General features: G+C 38.3%; 1 protein-coding gene across 4 annotated transcripts in view; it reads right to left on the bottom strand.

The window, feature by feature from the left end:
- The window catches only part of LOC124168120 (mitochondrial uncoupling protein Bmcp), a 110,712-nt gene that overhangs the window by 65,543 nt on the left and 25,661 nt on the right, over positions 1-19,508 (bottom strand). The window lies entirely within an intron of this gene.

Here is a 19,508-nt window from a genome sequence, read left to right as displayed (position 1 = left end):
GTACAGGATATTGAAGACACAAGAAATTTTGGCATAGTATTTTCACGCTCATTCCTGAAAGAAACATTCTAATGAAGTTCACTCTTACAAACCTCTGGTTTTACAGCCCTGTGAACTTAGTGATACTGTAAACTCTCGATTATACGAAGCAGGATTTTACGAAGTTTTCGATTATACGAAGTGATAGTGCGGTCCCGGCGAAAAGCCTATGGTAAATACATGGTTCTATTCGATTATACGAAGTTTCGATTTTACGAAATGTTTTGAATTTACGAACCCCGGATCGGTCCCCAGGAGTGAAAGGCATTCGTTTATACGAACTATGGCGAAATATTTGTCAACAAAACTAGTTACGCCGGCGTATGTAGCTAAAAAAATCAGCGCTTCCAACTGTGGTTCATCAAAAGTGTGAAATCGTAAATTATAGTGCAACTTTGGAGAGAAAAGGTTCGCCTAAAACCTCACGGGATTTTAAGGGAAGTCGGAGTTCAGTGAAAATATAGCGACTGACATAATACCCCTATTTACGTGCCTATTCGTAAACATAGCATCGACAATACTTCGTAGTTTAACATGTCAGGAAGGTCGCGCGGGGCATTTCGTACACTCCTAATTAACCCTTTGCACTGCTGTGAACGTACCTGGTACGTTCACAAGGCAGGCTGCTGTGAATGTACTTCGAAGACTACTTGACTACTTTTAGCCAAAGCACTTCAAAGGGTCCCTAATCCGGGACCCTTTCCTCGACGAGCTCACCCTATCTGGCCCCTCTCTTCGACCCTCCGAGTGGGGGGCCTTTCTCCCCAAAAGTGACCGCTCTGACTGCATTTTGAAAATCTATCAATCAATGCCATCATCAAAAATAATTGTTTGCATCGCACTCTTGCCAATCAGGCATTCAAGTACGTCTCCGAACCGTGTTTCTGCAATGAGAAATAACGATTTTGTTAACTTTGCTAAAATGGCCAAGTTAATAAAATTGTCATTTTTCATTGCAGGGACACGGCTCAAAGACGTACTTTATTTCCTCCAATACAATCGCAAATTGCTGGAAATCGGCCGGATTCCCTTTGATAGCGCATCATGAGGATGTTCTCGAGGTTGGTAATTGATACAACTAGCCTACCAGTAATTCTACTGCTATAATATCACGGCTATAGTTGATTCGTTACGTTATACCTTCAGGAAGCTGCAGCGGATAAAATCGCGGAGGAGATTAGAGGCTTAAAAGATGATTTTGAAAAATTCTTTGAAAAAGCAGGAAGAGCACAGCGCGCAACATCAAACGATTGTATTGCCCTTGACGATGATCTCCCGGCTTGCGACAATGGGACGCCGGTACATACGTTTGAAGAAGCAGCGGCCGGGACTAGTCAGAATCGCAGTGACGACGAAGATGAAAGTGGGGAAGTAATTTCACCAAATAAAAAAGAAGTACACGCTGCCCTCCAAACATTAAGATATTTTCATCTTGCTAACGAGTTAGGTCCCCAATTTCATTCCCATTTATGCAAGTGAGAAACCATGGTGGAAGCGGCGATGGAGAAGGGCAAAAAGAAAAAAAATAATAGCTTCTTTTAGTAATATCTTTTCGTGTATATAATAGCCTTCCTGAGTAAACAACTTAAATATCTTAAGTATTGGGCTCTATTAACCACAAACTTATTTTTCAGGCTACTCGTAATGAAGACGCACTTCTAACTCTAACCATGAACTTTCTTCTTGCGCGTCTCCCCGTTTTCCCATACCGAGAGATCTTTCTTTCCGAAGTCTTTGTTTACTTCCTCCCACGGCCTTCTGCTGATCTTGCTGACACCCACCTTACGCATCCCAAACCCCTCCTTCCCCAGCATTTCCCATTCTCTCCCCCCTAAGGTTAAGGAGCTTGAGTGCGTCGTAGAAAAATACGCCCCCCAAACGTGAACTGAGGCAGAGCTGAAGGCCCTTTCCCCACCCTTCTTTCTCCTGACCCCTTCACCACTCGTTATGCTGACCACTCCTCTTAACTCAGGCAATCCCCATCCCACTCTTATTCACCCCACCCACAAGTTCATCTTTACCTGCAACGGGGGTAAGTTATTAACCGGAGAGAGGCTGAAGAAGTATCTTCCACTATCAGGGAAATGATGCCGCGCTTATAATTGCCTCTCTTCTTCTCTGCTGACGTTTCAATTGAAATTATTTTCTTTGCTCTTTCCTCACTATATTTATTTACGATTAAGGCGCGACTATTTTTTAGTGCTAAAGCTAAGAAAATCTTTTCTCTACGTCAATGATTCTTTGCATAACTTTCGATACGGTGGAGAAAGGGACACGAAAACTAAATGAGGTGAATGTACAGGTTTTTGTGTGTCATTTTTGGGAATTCACGCAAGTGAACCAATACTTCACACATGTTGAGAAATGATGAAACATCTCTTGTAGGAAAACAATCAATGCGGATAATAACGTTTCTCTCTTTATTTCTCCGATAATGGAAGATGTTTCTCCAGTCGTTTTCCGGTTGGAACCTTGCTCCTGTCAGCATAAAAAAAGAGAGAAATACCATATGAACATAGCACTTCACACCCGGTATGAAGAATATGGTCCTGATGGAATAAAGTCTTTCGTAGCAATGTCTGCTAAGATGACGGAGCACAGTATCCGGACGGAGAACTCAAACAGAATTTACTTCCAATATTCGCCAGAAGATAATCATATCCTACCTAATTTATAATCGTGAATCTCAATGAAAATAACTAATGGAAAAGATAGCACATTCAAGTGAAAATACGGAGTGACTCCAAATATTAACTTACGAAGGTTATTTTGGAAATGGGCTACGACCATAGATCTTTTATACAGTAGATGGCGCTTTCCCCTAGCCCCTTACGGCCGGAGCGCGTAGCCAACATACCGCCCCCCTTTCGCTCTCGGAGTCACGTGGTTCAGGTCAAAATGAATGGCGGCGTTTGAATTCTCTGTTGTGAATATCGTTCCCGCTCCAGTAAAAGACATGTTACTTTTACTTACAGCGCTAGAGAAGTTCGTGCCTATTTTGCTATTTATTTTTATTTACGTTTTGCTGTATTATATGTGAACCTGATAGCAAAATAAGAGTTCATTTCAATTCAGTTTTAGGAAGAACTATAGTAAAACTGAATTAGTTTCCCCAATTATGCGCAACTGAAGCAGCCTTCAGGAATACATGTTTGGTTTCGTTTGTGTCCTTTACAGAGGAACACCTGCGTCCAAAGGCTCCGTTTTATACGTAAATGAAGTTAGCAATAACACTTGCAAATGCTTGTTCATTAAAGAAACCTTTAACAATATACGTCCGCTGGAGGTGTGATGAAAACATCGCAGATATTAAAGATGTTTTGCCGATAATGGAAAACAAGGTTTGAATACAAAAGTGAAGCTTAATTTTCACTCCATCAAAGTAGATTATAAATTTTACATTCTAAATTACCACAGTGTGTATGCCCATATATTTGGTAGAACATAGGGGAACCCGGTGCGCAACAGGGTGGCGGGGCGGAACGGGGTAAGCGATTTTTAATTGCGAAATAAAGCAGGAATAAATATAACTAGTCAAAATTGTTGTTTTTAACATATAAGCAACCCCAATCTGGGCTAGATATAGTTATTTCCGCTTGCACAGCACCTTTTTTCGCGTTAAAAAAAACCGCTTACCTCGTTCCGCCCCGTGTTCCCCCATATCAATTTCATAGAATTCCAAAATGAAGATAGAGAGCATCCATCAAACAGAATCTACAAGAAAAAAAGGGTTTAGAAATAACATAATAGTAATTAGAAACCATACAGTCCAAACGAGATTCAGTTGGCATACGGCAATAGAAAAAAGAGAAACCTGAAGAACTGATTGAGGGCTCAGCCTCAGCTCACACTCAAATAGGCATAATGTAGCCTAAAAATAGTGTTTACAGTTACATGCATGTAATTGGAAGCCATACAGATTCCGTAAAATACATTTTGTTCAGGTAGCCGAGTGAGTTGAATATAGATTGAAAATAAATCTTACTTGTTCTCAATCTTGATTGATTAATTAGGTGTTCGAATATTATTTCACGAACTAAGTAATCTGTTTGATTTTCTTCAAGATCTTGCTCCAGAATATGGTCCCTTAAATGTAGAAATAGGGAAGTAATAGCTGTGAATACTTCCATCGTCAATACAAGGAAAATATCCTTGTTCCATAACTTGCCGGATGCCTGAGCTACCCTAAATGCTTTTATTTTCTTATTAAATAGCGCATGCATTGCATTAAACGTATCGTTACTCAGTAATAAATATATCCATGGCTAACACGGCTTAATTTTAACAGGGAAAAACTTAGCAGTGAAAAGAAAGACAAATTCCTTTCAGGAATCTCTCATCGCAACCGAAGGCGTATTCACCATAACGCTGACCCGAGTCACGTGATACACGACCACGCTTATGTTGACCACGCTTGCGTGACGTCATGCGCCATCTACCTATATGAAAGATCTATGGCTACGACCCTTGTTTTTCATTTTTTCTCGTCACTGAGCGATAGAGGGCTACATAAATGGCGGTTAGGCCCGCTACCGCTAAAATTCCGTGGGTGCTGGAAACAAATATATATCCTACGCGAACTTAATAGTTGTTATTTGCTCCTAACCACAAATTTATAACATTAAATTCTTATAATAAACTTTGCATTCATTATATGATTACTAGTGATGGGTCGGTTCGATTCCTCGATTCTCGGCCAAGAACCAGAATCGAAAACGAGTACTTGCCAAGGTGAAAAATCGATTCCGATTCCAGTAGTACTTCAAACCACAAAATATACGACCGCGTTCCCAAAAGTCATTTGAATTTTCGCGCCTCGTAATCGTGATAACAAAACATATCTTCCTGGGATGTGCGAGTACTCGAAAATTCAAGTCGAGTCAAGTAGTTGGTACTCGACTCGAGCGTTTCGAGTAGCATTACGAATGTCGAGTCGAGTAGTTAAGGTTATAGAGCTTTCGAGTATAGTAGGTCCAGCGATCTGCCGACAGGAAGCGCTATCATGAAACTCGTGTTATAATGCAGTTTTTAAAGCCGATAAGTCATCCTAATGCCTTGGCCTGGTAGTTTCAGCTTGCCGAATACATTATAGTTGTCGACATGGGCGCCGAATACCTTTACGGCAGCCGCGGCGGCCGATCGTCTTCCTACCCGGCGCGCACTGGTCCGAAATCTGAAAAAGCTGGAATGAAGTCCAAAATGACCTTTTTGGGGATAGAGACTTGAAACTCAGCGTAAATACTCATAAATTATTACCAGATATAGATTTATATGCCGTTTTACATAAATACGACCCTTTTGTGAGATACAGAGGCCCAAGCATGACCAATTTTTTAATGCCACGCGAGATATCGTTTTTCCTCAAAAAATCTTTGAATTTATCCAGGTGGTTTTGCATTGGTATGAGTTTAATGGAATAAAGAAACGCAATATTCCTTTGAACTGGTGCTTTCCCTATATTTTCAATAACTTTTGAAGATTTTGGCTCTCATCTGTCTGGTTTTACAACGCAAAATGGCCGACCCGTTTTTCATGTGAAATTTGACATAAAGTAGATATTATCTTTCGTTTACGAAAACTATAACTCGGAAAACTTGAACCACAATATAAAGTAGAGATTTCTAAAGATTACTAAGTAGAAATCTTGGAAAAAAGTTTGCGAAGAAGGAAATTATAGCGATTTTTTAATCGCGCGTCAAGGCTGACCTACACGCCGCAGACCTCTGAGGCTCGGTAACTGAGGCCGATTTTTCAAGTTTTTTAAAACATTAGTCTTGAAAATCGTCATGTAAAGCATGGATAATCGTCTTAATTGACTGAAAACACTAAACTGAGGATGTTAAAAAGGATTATGTATAGATCGAATAGGCCATTTAGCGCATTACTCGAAAGAAAATACTAAGGATTGGATATTTTTCGGAACCATCCCACGCATAAGAAATATGGCTCGGGTATTGAAGTTAAATGAAGAAATTAAGTCAGCATGCTTAAGAGAGAGAAAAATGAACTGTTTCCACGAAAGGCAACAACTGATATCCTTTTTCCCTTTCCACCTTCGCCGAGGTGAGTCGCGCGGAAGGGGGAGTTTTCATATCACAAGGCATCTTTTAGCCTTTTTTATTACTGCATCTGTCCGATGTGATATTCATTTGTAGCGTTTAGTTTCTTTCTTGAACTTAAAAAAGCAAGAGACTTTAACCCTGATTAAATGACGTGCGAAGTATAGAATTTTTTTGGCTCTACAAAACTCAAGTTTAGTTCTATATAGTTCGTTCGCTTTGTCCATTTGAATTCCATGAAGATTCAAGGTCCAAATAAATCGTTGATATTATTTTTAATAAAAATTCCAAAGTCTCCAAAATCTTGCAATTTTGGTAGGAAAGTACTTGCCCAGTCACACAAGTGTGTAGCAAAAGCCAATTTTCTGCAGGCAGTAATACTGTAACATGAATATGTCAAAACCTGCTGGCTGAGCATGTAGAATCATTGGATTTTCTGCTTGAGAATTTGAAAGGGCCAAATATTACATGATTCATATACTTAGTATGTAATCTTTATTATAGCTGTGAAAATTACTATACTCAGGGCTCATTATAGGGCACGATCCTCATTATATTTTCCTTCTTACATTAGGCTAGACATTCATCATAGAAAATTGGAGTAGAATATATTGTAGTATGCATTGCTGTATTGCCTGGTTCAGAAATTATCATACTTGACTCGATACTTGCGAGTAATTTTCAACTCGACTCGAGATCAAAAAGTGCTACTTGGAAATTCCTTTTATATTCCAAAGGAGCAAATGCAGACTAGGGAGCCTGTGACAGGTATATAGTCAAGATACAGTGATGCATTTGGAAAAGTACCCAAAGTCACCATAGCAAACACTGTTGAAGCTGAAGTGAAGCTTATTTATCATAGATGAATGCACCACCAAATTCCTTCCCTGGGAAATACTGAAAGACTTGTATCTCCTACCCAAGGCTGAAAGTATTAGCGAAGAGGTTTCTTGCCATACCGCCATCCACTGTGTTCAGGGAAAGGCATTTAGATCAGCAGGAAAAATCTGTGATGTAAAATGCAACAAGCTTTATCCTAGGATATCCTAGGCTATCTTAGAAAGCAAAGCATCTTCACTCTGTCAGCTGACAGAGTGAAGATGCTTTTATATCTGAGCAAAAATTTAAAGTCTGTAAAAGGAGACTAAATTTGTAAGACATTATTGATAATGATAAGATATTATCAATAAAAGATAGATATTAAAGGAGATACTTTTATTTTAAATTTAAACATGAGTGTTAATATTCTAAAGTAATACCTATCATGTAACATCACTTTTCAGGAATGTTCTGTTTTGAAATTTAGCTATTATATTTTAATTACATAGTGATGATATGAAAGATGCTTTTGTTTGACTGACTCTTTCACAGAGTAATATTTTTAAAAGTGGTTTTCTTGTTGCCTGGAATTAAGTGATATTTTTCTTGGAGCCTATGGCATCAGAATCGATGGAATCGGTATCGGTAGAATCGGAATCGAAATGTCAGAATCTGAATCGGGATCGGAATCGATAAAATTTTGGAATCGACCCATCACTAATGATTACGTTTTCTAAACTGGTCGGGAATTTCTTAAGCGATCGTTGATGTTGATGTTGAAGTATGAACGAGAAATGGGAATTTTATGGTGGTATAATTATTTAACGATCTTTCACAGCATAAATCGATAACAAAAAGCCTTTTCTATGAATAATACCGAGAATAACCACAGAAACATTTAAATAAGACCACTAAAGACAAAAAAGGGCGGAAGAAACAAAAGCGAACATTTTTTCGTGACTTGGAAAAGGTTTGAATTTATGAAACTCGATTTTACGAAGTGCCAATTTTCCGCCCCCACTGACTTCGTAAAATCAAGAGTTTACTGTAATGAGAGACTACTGTTCATTTATCAGAGCTTAGCTTTACATTCTATAACCTGGCATTAAACTTCTATGAGAAAAAGTATTGATTATGATTTTTACATATAGCCAAGTAAGTGTGACAACTACAAAGATAACAAAAATTTAATCTGGAGGAAATTGACTTCATGATTAAGTGAATATGATATGATTAATTTTCTTTCTAGATTTATTTTCCATTTTTATCAAAATATAATTAATACAGTAGAATCCTGATTTAACCTTTTTCAGGGGGGACAAACTTTAAAACACTAAATGCGGAAAAACACTAAATGAGGACTTGCCATTTTTTTTCAGGTTTTAGGGTCTGTAATGATTGGAATGGCTTTTTATGAGTAAAAAATATTATTTTAATTAACTAAAAGGTGCTGCACGCAGCAAAAATTTCAGTGTTTAAGTGTTCTCTGCCCAATGAAGGTTGGATAATACTTTTCAGAAATCAGCCAAAAAAATGGGTAGTAAAAATAAGTAATGAGAGGATGACAACGGTTTTAATGACATATTTTAAGAAAATTAAAATATGCATCAATTTAAAAGCATTCCCACACAGAATATTATTATGGACAGTAATGATTCCATTTTTACGCATATTTCAGTTGCCTTGATGAGCTTTTAAAATTTTTTCTGTAAAAGTGACATGTGGGTGACTAAATCATTTCTAATATAATAAGAAAGTGTAAGTGTCACGATGACTTGCCCAGCTATGTCTTACCCAGCTTTCAATTCACTTCTAGTGAAAAGTCAAAATGTATGTATGATCTAGCTGATGCTTTTAATAAGCATTTTAATTTGTTACCTGACACCTCAGCTGTAAGTCCTGGCACTACTTCTGCAGCGTTTAAGGCACCTTCTATCTTTATGATGCCCTCCAATGAAATAGAGCTAAAGTCAGTAATAGCACATTCATGCCAATACAGTTATAGTTCTGGTGTTGATGAGATCCCTGGTAATGTAATATACCTCAGCTATGATATGATTAAGTCTCCATTTCTGCATTTAGTTAATGAATCTCTGAGACTTGGAATTTTTCCAAACTCGCTCAAAGTGTCTAAGATTGTGCCCTCTTATAAGAATAAAGGTAATACTGATGATTTGAATAACTATAGGCCAATTGCACTGCAAAATGCATTTTCCAAAATTTTTGAAAAAATAGTCTACTCAAGATTTGTATCATTTTTAGATAAACATAACCTACTTTCTAGCAATCAACATGGGTTTACAAAAGGAAAATCCACAGTTACTGCTATTACTCATGCAATTGATAAAATACTGGTATCCATTAATAATACCGTATATCTCCGAATATAGTCCCCCCTTTTTTTCCAAAAATGGCTGCGGAAAAGTAAGGGGGGGACTATAATCGAGCGTAATCCAGTTTAGCATACTAAAGGTGACCATAAAGTTATAAATAACGGCATAATGGCTAATGTTCTCGTAGTCTTTCTATTTGAGTATATTTATAAGGATTATAATCGGAGATATTAATAAGTACTGCCACGTTTTACCGGAAATTAAGACAATTTTTACCACAAATGTTGTACAGATACGATTCTTCCGATTCAAATAGCATATCGAATATGCGTTTTCACGGAATCCATCAGGTAGCCGCTAATTTTTCTTGGAAAAGTATTGTTAGAATAATTCAATCGACACTGATCACTAATGACGCAAAACAATAAATAATTAAAATCAAAACTAAACACACTATCACACTAATCGAACACTAGAATTGAATCAATAGTATATATACCCGTCACTCATTTAATAGTAACACGATTTAAATCATTGCAAAAAATAAACAGATAAAGTGAACCTTTCGTGACGATTTAGCAATTCATTGCGTCCGTAGCTACTATACGTCCGTGTGCCTGTGCGGTTCGTGTTTACAACCACTGCCTTTACCGCCTTCACAGGACAAGAATGCGCAATAGGTGACGCATTTGTTTCTGAAAAGGCGCAATAATCGACGACTTTAAACCAGAAGCGCCGGCATTACTGCATTTGATCGAAATACAGCGACTCAGCATCGAAAGTGTGATCAATTTATTGAGGAATATCTTCAATTCGCCAGGGTAAGTAGGATCGATAAATTACGTCGCATAACGTTTCGCAATTATTTCCGCGATATTTTCTTTATTAAAAATAATTTTACGTTCAACAGTGAGGTGATGGATCAAGTAGAAAGATGAGGATCAATCCTGCGGCAGATTAGAGGCCATCAAAGACGGAGTTTCGATGCCAATTTAAAAATAGCCGTTGCAGAATACGCCGTAAATCATAGTATTCACAGCGCTTGCAAAGCGCTAATACATCGCGGAAGTCATTTCGGGGGTCTTGATGCGGCAAATTCAAAGAATTAGAGGTAAATATCGTCGAATTTGTGCGCAAATGCAGAGCAGAAGCTCTTTGTGTAACTTATGCAATGATTCGCGACGAGGCATCGAAAATTGATATAATTTTTTTCAGTTTTAATGTTTGTTGGAAAAAGTTTATTTCTTAATTTTATTACTTTGTAAGTCCTGTAGTTTAATTATTTTGCTTAGCAGGCATTTGATAGCAATATTTTTATAATATTTATAATTTATTTAACACAATTTTATTTAGATTTCCTAAATTCTTCAGTTCACTTGGATTTGTGATGACTTGATGGGTGTGTTACACTGGATCTAAGGAAGTTTCAGGGCCAAATGCAATACTGTTTATGGGCTTTAAGTTAAAGCTTATATATTGACATTGTCTGTAGTCATTTGGAAATCAAAAATATTAATAATTTGTGAAGGTTTAAAAAATACAATAGCCTTGGATACTAACAGATTTGTTCTTAATCTTCACAGAAAATAATGGTTTTTATCGAATCTAGAATCTTAACTTGCTAACCACAGAAAAATTGCCTTCCTTTACATTTAAAAATTTTTCCCAAAACTGAGGTCTCAAAATTGGGGAGGGACTATATTCGGAGGGGGACTATATTCGGAGGGGGACTATATTCGGAGATATGCGGTAATAATAATAATACATTTATTTGTCCAGAGATTTGTGGTACTACATATACAAATATAGGACACGTCAAGACAAAAAATCACACTTTCAAAAACTCCTTTACAGAATAAAACATTTCAGTTTTAAGAAAAGTTAATAACTTTTTTTGAACATAGGTTTCTTTGCTTCATGTTTAATTTCCTTTGGTAAGCTATTATAAAGCCTTAATCCCATTGACTTGGGTCCAAGAGCAACATTTTGTGTTCTAACAAATGGTTGATGTAGATCTTTACAAGCTCTCGTGTAGTGAGAATGGCAATAGGGTAGTTTCCTTCATCAAAGAAAACGAAAGGCATTGATTGCGATTCGTTACCCACCATTAGTGTATTCATAATACACAAATTATTTGGTTTTTGAAATACCGGTTTAGACGAATGGCAAGGGTCAAATTTTATCCTCATTTGAAAAAGGCCAGACTGGCGCCCACACGATTCCACTCCGCATGACGTCACAGGGACCTAGTTTCTACACGAGAGGATAGGAGTTATACATCGTCTGAGGTTACCAATGCATGCATGAGGCACAGAGCTCAGGGAAACATGTCTTAATAATCACCTATTAAAACTGCCTATGGTCGGAAAGTTTTCTTCGTTTGATAAGGTATTAATATACCTTTTTTAAGCCAAGCGCTACCATCCAGCAAGGTACTCAGCTATCCGCTAGCATCCTGCGACGTATCAGCGCTAAGCCTCGCCTCAAGGTCACCTCACTGGGCGGGAGGGGGAACCAGAAATACGACGTACGGAGATATTTCCCGGCATTCATACTTAAGCGTCGCGTTTTCGCGCGCTTGAAAATTTTCACTTTTCATTTAATCGCGAAAAATAGATGTTGTCATTTAAAAATCTAAAAGCGTGAAATACGTACTCCAGGAGTAATAATCTTTCGATTAAAGCAATAAAAAAATAATAGGAAACCACCCTATTGTCATTTGTCACGTATTCAGATATGTTATTACGAACATGCATAATTGCAATATAAATATATATGCATGGGATTGGTAATATTGACAGTTTTTTGAAAAGAGGCTTACAAGGTGCATCACAAGGAGCATTGCTCATAAGCCGAACAGCCCTTTTTTGTATTTTAAAAATAAAATCAGCATGGGCAGAGGAACCCCAAAACAAGATACTAAATATAACAATAGAATAAAATTCACTGTAATAAATAGATAATAGTACCTTGACATTTACAGAATATCTTATATTTCTAATGAGAAAGCATATGGAGCTTAGCCTACCACGTGTTTTGCAAATGTGCTCATCCAAAGATATAGATTTATTGAGCACAACTCCAAGAAAATTAGTGCTAGACTTTTGAGGGATAGATTTACCATCTATGGCAACTGATATATCAGCAGGCAATTTGTTTTTGTTACAGAAGTAAATGAAACTAGACTTATCAATATTCAGTTTAAGAAAGTTTTGTTGGCACCAGTCACTTAGAGACTGGGCAACACTTACAGCTGTGTGAGTCAAATTATTGATAATAGAAATGAAACTATGGCTTTATTCTATGATTTTACTAAAGCATTTGATCTTGTAAATCATGACCAGCTATTGATTAAACTTTATAGATTGGGCATTAGGGGTATTCCGCATCAATGGATAAAATCATATCTACACAATAGATCTCAGGTGGTGACCATAAAATTTGATGGAGTCAAATATACCTCAACTGCGCGTCATTCAACAGTGGGTGTTCCACAAGGATCAACTCTTGGTCCACTGTTATTTTTATTATATGTAAATGACCTTTCATCATCCTTATCTTGTAATCACAATAATACACCAGTTTTATATGCTGATGACACGACAGTGATAGTGTCATCCAATTCTGAACAATCATTGATTGACCAAGCTCAGTTAATTTCAAATGAGATCAGTAAATGGTCAAAGGATAACTTTTTAAATATTAACCCTAACAAAAGCAATTTAATGCACTTTAAGACTAGTGGCCCACCATCAGAAAACATCAGTGTAAGTCTGAACAGTAAACCTATTCATCAAGTGGATAACTGTAAATTCTTAGGAATACATCTGAATTACCGTATAAGCTCGTGTAAGAGGCGCACCTTTTTTCCCAGATATTGCAGCCGAAAATGGGGGTGCGCCTCTTACACAAACTTCTTATCTTCCCCCCGGTTGCAAGTTCAAGGGGAACTGAGTGGCCTTGGTTTTCAGCGTGAGTCAGTCATCTGAAACCCTGGGTCAAAATCAAGCGGCAGGCAGGGGAGTTTCTCCCTTGGAGACGTATTTTTAAAATGCTTCTGTTTGAATTTTTTGCAAGCATCGCGCCGTCACGTCGGTACCCCAGAGGTGAACATTGAAAAGATCGCGCGGGGCGATTCGCTCCGGAGCGCGCGCTAAATTTATTGCCGCGAGTGGGCATCCCGAGGCATTTATACTGCATATAGTAATATTGGTGTCAAAACCTGCGGTTGAAAAAATTCGAACGAGTGTGCTCACTGTTGGACTTAATGGTGGATAGAAGAAATCGGAAATGCTTATAAGTGAAGAGCGCTGAAGGAGAGGTCGAGGGGAAGAGGGCTCCCTCCCCTCCGTATTTAAAGCTACGAGCGAAGGAGAAAGGGAAGAACACGTCCGATCTTGCATGTGACGTCGTTGCCTTTAAAGCGAAGGGGCGAAGGCGCAGCAATGTGATATACGCAGTTTGCGTTGCCTGAGTTTCCAGTCCGTCGCGTCTTGTTTGAATGCGCTTATGCTACGCTTGTTTCTTCCGAAATTGTGCTGTTTGGACTATGTTGAATATTAATAGCCTTATTTTAGCTATAAATCTTTGTGTCAATCAATTAGAGCTCAAAAAACTTAAATGCTGTAAGATATACGTCGCGTTAGGTCTAATTCTTATTAGAACCTCGTGCGTGTCATACAATTGCTGAAAGATATCGAGATATCTTCGAGCTCAGAAGGTGACTCACGTAGCATTTGACCTCAAGAAACTCGGGGAATTGAACGTGGTTTACCGAAAAAGGTCAGTTGGTGGAATGGGGTAGGGATGAAACACGTTTCCATTGTTCCCCTGTAACTTGATATTTTCCTGTGGAGTCTCGGAAAGGAAAAAAACGGCAGAGGCATTAGCTGATGGAGAGCCGAGTGTAGTTCCGTTAGGCCCCTTGCACACACACCGATTTTGGACGGCCGGTAAAATATTGGCCGATATTTTACCGGCGAAGCGATGCTTGCACACACGCCGGATTTTTACCGGTCAAACGATACGTTGCTAAGTTTTTGAGCCGGCGCCGGCGATCCACAGTGACAATAGCCGGCAGCTAAACGGCATTTTACCGGTGCCGGCGTGTGGTCGGTACGTGTGCAAACTCCAATGCTCTCCCATTGTTCACCATTGGAATGTGGACGGCCGATATTTTACCGGCCGTCCAAAATCGGTGTGTGTGCAAGGGGCCTTAAATCTACGACGTGGTTATTATCCTACGGCGCTGAGATTGCCCCGATTGTTGTTCAATCTCTTGGGAAAGCTCATGCCATTTGCCTGTCGTGTTTTGCTTTAAAATTTTCCACGGCTGCAATTCTATTGCAATACTCCTGCGAGAGCTTTTAAACAAAATTGTTCGTGAGTAGGACAAGCAATGTAGAGCGATGGCGTATGCAAAGAGAGGATCGGAACTCTTTCTACTCCCTCTTATGCCGCCGCAGTTATCAAAATTTCCTTTTTCTAATAGTACTGAAAGAGGACATTTCGATAACTGTCGAAATTCCAGGCATACGTCTGCAACACCGCACGATAGGACAAAAAAAGTCGCAAAATTTTTTTTCTTTATAGCTTCGATCCTCAAAATAGGGGTGCGCCTCTTACACGTGTGCGCCTCTTACACAAGCTTATACGGTACAAAATGTCCAGGGCAGACCACATTGTATATATCAGCGGCAAACTTAGTTCTACATGTTACTTGCTGAGACAGCTCAGTTCCACAGTGGAAAGGAAAACTTTACTAAACCTATATTACAGTGACTTTTATTCACATGTTACTTACAGTGTAATTTTCTGGGGATCAACTTATAAATCCATTAAAATATTTTGTCTACAAAAACGGGCCATGAGAATAATTGCTCATAAAGGCTATAGGTCTCCCAGTAGACCAATATTTAAAGAACTGCTTGTACTACCTATTCCGTGTGTATATATATTGTTAACTGTTATGTATGTAAAGAATAACCTTAAAAATTTCACTTTGAATAACATTGTACATTGTCATTACACTAGGTCACAAAGTGATATTCATCACAATTTTGTACGCACCAGAGTTACTAAAATGGGGCCCACAGAAATGGGCATCAAACTTTTTAACAAATTACCGACAGATATTAAAAATGTGAATAATTCTAATTTGTTTAAAGCCGAGTTAAAAAAACTACTTCTGGCTAAAATGTATTATTCAGTTGATGAATACTTTGACGGTGCATTTTAACTCTTTATGTAAATATATTAACAGGTAATTATTCCTGATTAATTATGTATATCTGTATTTTTCTGTATTTACATGTATTATTGACGTGCCTTATATCTTGTCCATTACTAATGTACTAGATCGTTGGGCAAATAAAGATATTATTATTATTATTGCATTCCCACCATGGTTAGCTGTAGAGCAAGCAGATACATAATGCCTTCCTCCCACCCCTCCCTGCATCCGGTGAGGAAGGGCTGGGAACTGCAAGCTGGCGGATACGTTGGTGGGAAGAAGACACGACGTTGAGAGTTGGTTTGGGGACGACTTGCGGGATGGATATATCTGAACGCGAATGAAGAGGAGTTATGGAAAAGACCGGGAATTGGTTATTAATTCCTTAATTCCCTTCCTCGCATTCCCTCTGTGGCCTCCTGCAGACCCGAGAGACTTACATAAGGGTGTAAGTGGGTACTCGAAAAATGGTTGCTGCATCAATATAGATGATTGAAATAAAGGGACAGCAGAAGATCGCTAATCCCAAATTCTTAACTTCCGAATATCTAGTAAAAGAGAGGTTTTCTGGAATTTTGCCAACTTAACGTTATAAATTACCTTAGCTTTCATAATAAATGAGTCCTTTAATAAGGGTGAGTTTCCAAACTATTTAAAAATAGCTAAAATAAAACTGATCCACAAAAAAGGTGATGTGGACAACATAGGAAATTACCGGCCAGTATCCTTGCTGACTAATATATCTAAAATTTTTGAGCTATTGATGAGAGACAGAATTATGAACTATGTCGTCCAATCCAAATTATTAAACATGGAACAGTTTGGATTCCAAAAGGGGAGAAGCACCAATGATGCTATTGCATGCTTTCTGAAAAAAATCATGACCTCATGGGACAGGAATGAATTCTCGGTGGGTATATTCAATGACCTTTCTCGTGCATTTGACACAGTAGATCACAAAATCCTTCTCATTAAATGTGAGCACTATGGGATCAGGGGAATCGTTCATAAATGGTTGCAATCATATCTAGAGGATAGGCAACAGATGGTAGAGGTTGAGGGTACAGGCATCAACAACATTGTTACAAACTACTTATCACCCATAGAAATAATAAATGTAGGGGTACCACAGGGCAGTATTTTGGGGCCCCTCTTATTCTTACTATACATCAATGATTTGCCGAGGTTTATTAAAAACAATGATATAGTATTATATGCTGATGATACATCTCTAGCAATGAGCCACAGGGATCCTAAGTTGCTGCAAACGAAGCTGGAGAGTTCACTACTACTCCTAGAAAAGTGGTTCAACCTTAATAAACTTTCTGTAAATGTTAAGAAAACGAATTACATTCAATTTAAAAAAAAGAGGGAAGTGCCTCAGTTAGAGGTATTCTTAAATGGTCAGCCCATAGAGAGGGTAAATAGCACCAAGTTTCTAGGTCTAGCTATTGATGATTCCCTAAATTGGGAGACCCATACCAATGCCCTATGCTCAACCCTGGCTAAAAGTGGATATGTTCTGAGAAATCTGGTAGATATTGTTGATTTAAATGTTCTAAAAATGGTATATTATGGTTATTTTGAATCCCATTTGTCCTATGGAATTGTTTTCTGGGGATCGTCGCCGGGATTTCGTAGAGTTTTCGCAATACAAAGAAAAAGTATAAGGTATATAGCAAAGATACCCCCTTGGAAATCTTGCAAACCCTATTTCAGGGAATTAAAACTCCTAACATTACCTTCTATGTATATATACCACTTGTGTATGCATGTCAAAGATAATATAAAAGATCTCACTACCAATGCTCAAGTGCACGGACACTCCACTCGCCATAGTGGGGATGTACACATGTACTGCCACTCCACGGCAATGTACAATGAGAGCCCTTTTCACATGGCTATCAAGGTTTATAATGCTCTACCGCCAACCTTAAAAAAAGCTTCTACAACGGCAATTTTCAAATCTAATCTTAAACTCTTTCTAGTCAACAAAAGCTATTATAGCACAACTCAGTTTCTAGAGGAATTTGCCTACCACAGAAGTGTCTGATTCTGATTTTGATTGTGTATGTATTTATTTTTGTGTATGACATGTCCTATATTTTACAATGTAAAGTCCTGGGACCAATAAAATTATTATTATTATTATTAAATAACCTCGGCGAAACGAGGAGCCCTTACAGAGCCCTTAAAGAGACTCCTGTGCGCACATTTTGGAGTTCGAGGTCATCCAAAAAAGGAGAATCTTATTTCTAGTATGCGTACTAGTCGATGGTGATTCAACTCGATGATGACACCAGATTCGTTGTCATATATCCGCAGCCTCATGCAGGTCGAATGGAGCCGGGAGAAGTTGCTTACATGGCATGCTGATCGCCTTAACTCCGACTCACCATGTTTCTTGGCAGCTTTTGATAAAATTTGGTTGGACCTTGAGTAAGGATTAACTAAACTCTGTTAAGTGAAAAGGTTTAATCTTCAGCAGAACTGGATTTCATCTGAAAAATTGTCAGTGCCTCTGGAATTCGGCAATTTCGTCAGGGTTATGATGTCGAAGTCAACCACCTGGCAGATTTTCGTATTTTTCCGCGCTAATCTACTTTCCCGTGATTATGCAGTGATTTTTTTTACAAAATGAGCGATTTATTGAGAGTCATATGGACCATGATAGTTCTTCAAAACTCCGATTGTCATTCTCTTTTGACATAAAATAACACCAGATAAATATCTTTGAATCGACAGCGATATCAACCAGCCGCATGTCCCTAAATGGGCTCCAGGATATCTAAATTACGATGTAAAATAATATAGTTCCGTAAGGAAAGAATGCTCTCACTCACGGTCATGACAGGGGAAACACTTCCTCTGTTCTTTCGCTGTTCCTCCGTGGAAACTGACCTTGGAATGGATTACAGAAAGAATCTTCTAGTGAACTGCGCAATTGATATTGGGCCTCCTCTTTTGAAAAGAGAAAGTAGCCGACTGGAAAAATATTGGGCTAATAATGGACTGCCCGTAGGGAGTAGAGTTGAAAGGGGCATAAGCCATCAATTGAAAACATTACGAGAAAACATTATTGTAGCGGCCCTCGGAGGATAACTCGTGTCATAAGTCGTCACGTATCATCGAAGTCAAGTTCAAGAAGTGAAGGATAAGGTAGTTCGAGGTTATTAAGGGATGACTTTGCTCCATTAGATCGGATCTGATACAAAAAGTGCCGGGTGTTTGGATCAGAAGGGGAGCGAAACATTACGAGAAGACAAATCACCCAGCTTGCGAGTTGAAGGTCCCAGCGCTGTGTTCGCGGAAGAAAGCAGTTGAAGAAGCGTTCCCCGGTAGATTCTATTGACTCTTGGTAAACTTTCATGAGACTCTTCTTGTTGATGAGCAGAAATTCAAAGATTTGGATAATCATTTGCATGAACCATCATGAAAAAACGTTAAATCGGGCAAAAAAATCTTGTGCGGGAAAATTTTTTATGACCATATTTGCGGAAAAACGCAAAATGCGGAAAGACTAAATACGGACAATTTTTACATTGTCCTAATAGGGAATGAATCGGGACCCAAAAAAATAAATGCTAAATGAGGAAAAAAGTTAAATGCGAAGACATTAGATCCGGATTCGACTGTATTTGATTTTGATAGAACTCATGGAGAGATACTTTTTCCACATAAATTTTAGCCATTATTTATATATTCTTAGATCAATTTCCTATTATAAATGCAGGATATTTTCTGGATAAAATTGAATCTTGGAAGTTTTCCAAACCCAGCACATATGCTTTACCATACTGTCACATCCTTGCCTGCCTTCTCTTTACTTGTATCCGAATGATTTCCTGCCAAGCATTTTTTATCAACAATTCCAGTCATTTACTTTTATTTTCTTTTTACATTGTATGCACCACCAGTTCATCTTCAATGCAGTTCAACCAATTCATCTTTCGGTTAAGCACCAATCACTTAAGTAAATGCCTCAAAAGGGAGTGGAGGAGAGAGAATTATTCCGCTAAAAATGAT

Source organism: Ischnura elegans, chromosome 11, assembly GCF_921293095.1.
Source record: "Ischnura elegans chromosome 11, ioIscEleg1.1, whole genome shotgun sequence".
In the NCBI taxonomy this organism is placed as follows: domain Eukaryota; kingdom Metazoa; phylum Arthropoda; class Insecta; order Odonata; family Coenagrionidae; genus Ischnura; species Ischnura elegans.
Note: the sequence above shows the minus strand (reverse complement) of the source record. Positions and strands in the feature narration are given on the sequence as shown.